The sequence below is a fragment of the Hippocampus zosterae genome, chromosome 1 (assembly GCF_025434085.1).
Source record: "Hippocampus zosterae strain Florida chromosome 1, ASM2543408v3, whole genome shotgun sequence".
Classification (NCBI taxonomy): domain Eukaryota; kingdom Metazoa; phylum Chordata; class Actinopteri; order Syngnathiformes; family Syngnathidae; genus Hippocampus; species Hippocampus zosterae.
The window spans coordinates 21065597-21071596 of NC_067451.1; positions in this window are offsets into that span (position 1 = coordinate 21065597).

The following is a 6000-nucleotide window of genomic DNA, read 5'->3' on the forward strand; positions in this document are numbered from 1 at the left end:
AGGAGCATAGAGTACGTTTAACTTTTTGACTTCGGTAGTCAGCGTATGCTTGTCAGCAATAGTTAGCCTGTTGACAACAACATTTTCCACCCATGGCTTGGGCGCGCTCACACACACTCACGCACACACACACACACACACACATGCACACACACACACGCACACTTACACGCGCACACACTCACACACACGCGCACACACACACGCACGTACACACACACGCACACACGCACAGCAATCGGGCATGCGAACATAGTAGAGTAGAACGTGTGGCCCCTCACCTCCACATCAGCTTCCCCCACCCTCGCTTGTCGTTGCCCTTGGATACCATAAAAACACTCCCTGGTGGGCAAGCCCGGGAGTCGAGAGAGGACTTAGGTGGGTCACATTCAACACCTCTCTCGACGCAAGTGAGTGCACACATGAATGCAAGTGCAGGTTGCCATCCGTGAGTGATAGTTGTGTTTTGTTTTTGCAAAACTGCAGGGGAACAAGAACACATAAGATGATAGAATGACTCTCCGAATGAAGTAGGCAGGGTAACAAAGTGTGGCAGAACTTCAATGGTCTGATCAATTTCCCAGTAGAGAAGAGTGAAAATAGAAATGATTGTTTCCATGCAGGGTCAACTGTAAGCATCGTAAAAACTTTATTTGTTGCACAGGCACAGGTATTCTTATTTTATTACGATTATTATTTTTCTTAACTTCTTATGTCATAAGAATAAGCAGCAGCTGTTAATATTAAAGGAGACATTCCGTATTATGTGCCAGTGGTACCTTGACGTCTAAGTTTAATTCATTCCATGGCCAAGCTTGAAACTACATTTACTTTTACTGTTTATCAAATCAATTTTCCCTCATACTCCAACTCCCGTTGGCCATTTACCACACAGTTGAGTCTTTGCATCATTTCCATGCTTCTTGCGAGTGTTTTCATTTTTTGTATCTGATTGCACCTTGTGATTAGTAAGAGGTTTAAAGTGCATCGATGACTCTTGCTAGTGTCTGAAGCTCGCTTTTGATAAACATTTTGCCTCAAACTGATGCAGAAAAATGGGACTCGTAAGGTTGGACACTTCTACATCAAGGTACCGCTGTATCTCACAATTTAATAAAACTATTCCTGCTTTTTTCTCATTTTCCTCCCTCAGCACATTCTTCATCCCTCAAAACCACTTCTTTTTGGAATGAGCAAAAAAATGCAAAGGAAAACAAAATAAGCTTGCACTGAGTTAATCCCTCGATGTTTGCTGGACTGAGGTTGTACTGTATGTGATATGTTGACATCTTGGTTGACGTCATTGGTGGAAGTGGTCCATCTTTTTGAATCATTGCGACAGAAAATAACAAGAAAAGCACCTCACCCCACGATCCTAAAAAGTACAGAGAGAAGACAAATTGGTAGATGGAAGTTTGATGACTGAGAAGACAGGTCCTGTGTTTCCCTTTCTTGCAACGACACCTTATCCTTGAACTTTGACCTCATCTTGGTCGTTTCGGGATCAGACTTTGACCAGGATTTGCGATTTATGACCCTTTAAGGGTGCCACATGCTGTTCCAACAATGATGTCTGTTTGCCAGACCAGCGGTGACTTCCTTGTGTGCGCCCCTACGTCATTATCGTTCATCAGGTGTTGTTTTTGTTTTTTATAAAGAGCCTCAGGTTGAAAAGGAAGGTATTGGTTTCGTTATCTTAGATTTTGCATGGAAGGATTTGTTGCGATTTTAGGTAAACCGAAGGTCTACAGCCGAAGTCTGTTTAGTATAGCGCACAGCTTTGATGGGGTCAATCCTTGTAGGCTTAGGCTTAGGGAGCGCAACAGCCACACCGGTCAGGTTTTTAAAGCCATACCAGCTAGCCACAAAGCTCCTTTTTGCCCTTTGTACAGACCTCACCAGACAAAACCTTGGAAGGCATCCACAGCAGAGCACATTCCAAAAGTGTTTCTTTTTTTCTTTTTTAAACAAGTGTGGGATGGGGTCGAACAACAATTACGGTAAAATGTGACTAATATGTCACAGACACGCTGCTTGGTGTTTTTTTCTGACCTCCTCTGTTTTATCCCCTCCTTTTTCCATCCATCATCTTCTCTCCTCTTGAAAATTCTTCACTTCAAACCCCTGTAATTGCAAACAAAAGCTCTGAGTCCTCTCCAGCTGAAAGAATGATAATAATGGAGAGTAGCGAGTGTGCACGCGTGTTAGTGTGCACGTCTTCATCAAAGTGGCGATGACGTTGAAGGGTGTAGAGAAAATGCGCGAAGGACACTGAAGAGGAACACAATCCAGGCATTAAACCCCACAATGAATTGGGACTGTGTGTGCGTGCATGTGTGTGTGTGTGTGTGCGTGTGCGTGTGTGTGTTTGTACACACATTGCTTCTGCTCTTGACTGCAACACTGCAACACACAGCTGCCGTACCTAATGGCCAGATTCAGAAGTTCTTCCTGCAACTAAGAGCATGCAGCCAGCACGAGTTGAGTCCCACTCGAGACTGTGTGTTGCTGCAGTATCCAGGCTACATATATGCATGGTTGCGAGGTAGAGAGAGTGTACGGCCTGGTTGTGTTTGGAGCGTACCCAGGCCAGAGGAGCTCAAAGCACTGAATGTCATCATCAGAGCTGTCGGGGAGCCAAGCAGTAATCACACCCAGATCACCTACACGCTCACGCCAACTTACAGCACCAGTCACCCCAGAGCGTGTGTGCGCGTGCGTGTGTGTGTGCGTGTGTGTGTGAAACAGAGTGATTGAGAAAGAAAATGAAAGAAAAGAAATATATGTGCATGCAGCAACTATACAACTTGTGTGTGTGTGTGTGTGTATGTGTGTATGTGTGTGTATGTGTGTGTGTGTGTGTGTGTGTGTGTGTGTGTGTGTGTGTGTGCGTGTGTGTGTGTGTGTGTGTGTGTGTGTGCGTGCGTGCGCACACGCACATACGTGCGTGGTGTGTGTGCGCATGTCGACCTTACATGCGGTCATAGTGTGAGTAGCGAGTGAGTGAAATGTGTGCAATGGAGAAGAGGGTTTATTTTTTTCTCTCCTCCTCCCCTTGCTCCTTGTCATATCCCACCCCTCTATTTTCCATTTTTACATGCAGCTCCAGATGTGAAGGCAGCAAAATATTAAATTACAGAAATGGGCTTGTTTCTGCGCTTTTGCCATATCAAAAACAAGCCAGCAGCCTATGCTCTTCCCTCAAGTGACACACACTGCTTTAACATTTGATACCATATGTGGACATAACAGTCCCGGTGATTGCCTCTTTATGGGCAACTCATGCACTCGCTGTCCTGTCGCAAGGTTATCATAGCGAACAAATGCTAATGAGAAAAAATAAAACAAAAATTGAAAAAACATTTTTGTAAAAAGAAAACAAAAATAAAATAGAAACTTGAGCGCATTTCAAAATATGAGAGACAACAACAATACACTGAAAGTGCATTTTGTGTTTCTAAAACTAGCTAGAACTAACTTTAATTAAAAGAAGAAAGGCCGAATTGTAGTGTGGGGATTGCATTTATTTATTTATTTACTTATTTGACTTTATTCACCACTACTTATGGTGTCCTTTTTATTATCTTGTGCTCGACAAATACTCCATATATTGAAAACAAACTAAAACTCATACTAAAACTAAGACAAACAGAATAAAAAATCTGCTTTTTCAAAACAATAAAATCCCCCAAAATCCTAATGAACCTAATTAAAACAAAGTACCGGTAAATGTAAAAACCAAAAGTAAAAAAGAAATAAAAAATAATGAAAAATCCCAAACTATTTTCCTGTCCTGTTTGGCTCCATCCATCCATCAAATACCAGAGCTGCTTTATCCTCACGAGGATCGCTGGTGTGCAGGAGCCTACCCCAGCTGACTTCGAGCAGTGGACAGAGTAGATCCTGAACTGGTTGCCAGAAGGCACACAACAACAATTCACACCAACAATTACACCTATGGACCATTTAGAGCACAGGTGACAAACTCAAGGCCCGAAGGCCAAACCTGGCCCACCAAGTCATATATGGCCCGCGAAAGCAAACCGTGTGTGCCAACTTCCATGATCCTGGCTAAAATCTGTACCGAAATGTCTAATTTTCATGTGTAATATACCCCACCCACCCATTTTCTGATCCGCTTATCCTCTGAAGGCTCGCAGGGCGTGTTGAAGCCCATTCCAGCTGTGTTCGGGCAGTAGGCGGATTTCCAGCCAATCACGTATGTGTGATGTATAAGGTTGATATTTTGCAATCATTTAGTTACCCTGTTTATATTCACTTGAACAATTATTGAACAAACATCAAACAAACAGAAGACTGATTTCAAAACTAGTAATCCATCCATTTTTTTTTTGTCTAGGAGTAATAATACGATGATTAAACATTTATTCAGGTTCACTGTAATAACGGCCCTTCGAGGGAAGACCTAAATACAAAGTGGTCCGCGACAAAAATGAGTTTGGCACCCTCAATTTAAAGTGATCAATTAACCCATCATGCATGTTTTTGCAAAGTGGGAGGAAAGCCCATGCAGGCACAGGGAGAACATGAACATTCCAGGCCCCAGCCTTCCTCTGTGGAGTCTACAGAGGAAGGCTGGGGCCTGGAATTTAACCCATGAGCTCTGCACTGTGAGACAGGTGTGCTAACCAGTCAACTACTGTGCCAGCTCGTTGTTTTTATATATAAAGCAACATTTGTTTTGAAACTGGTACTCTGTCCAGCTAGGATCAAGCCGCTGTTGCGTAAGTGCTGTCAGGCCACTCTTGGCTCGGATCGGGCAATCTATTGTAACAGAGCCAAGATAAACTAACAACAGATTCTAACTGAACATTAAAATGAATCTCATTTCAGTTAGTGTGTTATTGGTTTCCATTGTATTACGTAAAAATCAAACTCCAAAATACACTATCAAAGAGTTTAGAGTTTAATAATGTTGTAAAATCAAATTGCCTTGTGGGTGTTGTTGCGGTACATGCTGAACATGTACCACAACGTCATGTTTCTCTTTTACTACCTCCACCAAATGTGAAAGAGCAGAGGCAAGAGGTATTGCTGTGATTGCTGTTTGTTAGTTTCCAGGATTACACAAAATGTACACGAATGCCAACATCAATTGTGGAGTAGTAGCTCATGAATCAAGGGAGAAAAAAAACAAAAAAACATAACATTTTTGTGAGAAGACAGGGCACAGATTCTCAAACTTTTGCTCACCATTTGCTGTCATTGTGAGATGTTGCTCCCATTCTCAGATTAACTCATTACACTGCAATAACCAAGAGAAGGGCATGGAAAATCCTACTGGACCCCTCGCACCCTGTCCATCACCTTCTCCAGCTACTTCCCTCAGGCCGGCGCTACCAATCCATGTGCACCCAAATCTAGCAGACACTTAAACAGCTTCTAGCCATTAACTCCCTAAACAGTAACCCAAATGTACCTGTATAGTGGCTCTTTGCAATTTTGCACAACCCTGTGCAACAGCATTACCGTTACAATCATTGTAGCTCCAGCTCTGTACTCACTTGAACCACTGTCACTGATCTATATTCCACAGCACCAGGCACTTTAAAGCGCTGAAGGACATCTGCATAATTGCACACTTGTTGTACTACAAATACTGCTAGTGGTCACTTTAAAATGGTTCAATGACTTTCGGCACCAACTGTACAAATGTTATAGTATGGTATTCTACCACTTACCACTTTAGGTCTGCGTGATACCTTGCACATTGTCTCACAGTTGTCATTGGGTGGTACCACCGCACAACGGTTCACTTACATCCAGAATGTCCTTCCATACATATTTGTCATGTCCTTGTTTATGATGATACTGGTGCAGCGTGTAGTACCAGAGACAAATTCCTTGTGTGTTCTACATACTTGGGCAATAAAGATGATTCTGATTCTGATGAGTATATGCCTACAAGTCAGTGAATGAAATTAAAGATATTGTCCTATCAACACTTTCAGTACTTCCTGCTATTATCACACAGTAAAC